General features: G+C 59.4%; 1 protein-coding gene across 1 annotated transcript in view; it reads right to left on the bottom strand.

The window, feature by feature from the left end:
- The window catches only part of CCDC177 (coiled-coil domain containing 177), a 13,916-nt gene that overhangs the window by 4,541 nt on the left and 9,114 nt on the right, over positions 1–261 (bottom strand). The window lies entirely within an intron of this gene.

The following is a 261-nucleotide window of genomic DNA, read 5'->3' as shown; positions in this document are numbered from 1 at the left end:
GGGCGGGGGGCAACGCCCGGGGGAGGGGGGGGTTGTGTGATCCTGGGGAATAGTGTGTGTGTGTGTGTGTGTGTGACAGAGAGAGATCCCGGGAGTAACACGTGTGTGTGTGAGGAGGGGGGTAGCAACAGGCCAACACCCCCTTGGTTTTCTCAGTGCAGAACTGTGGGGTGTGTGCGTGTAACACGTCTGTGGGGGGGGAGTGTGTATGATCCTGGGGAATAATGTGCGTGAGAGATCCCGGGAATCTCTCACGCACGT

The sequence above is a fragment of the Gavialis gangeticus genome, unplaced genomic scaffold (genome assembly GCF_001723915.1).
Source record: "Gavialis gangeticus isolate Ggan-Ray unplaced genomic scaffold, GavGan_comp1, whole genome shotgun sequence".
NCBI lineage: Eukaryota > Metazoa > Chordata > Crocodylia > Gavialidae > Gavialis > Gavialis gangeticus.
The sequence above is the reverse complement of the archived record's forward strand: the minus strand, read 5'-3'. Positions and strand labels throughout refer to the sequence as shown.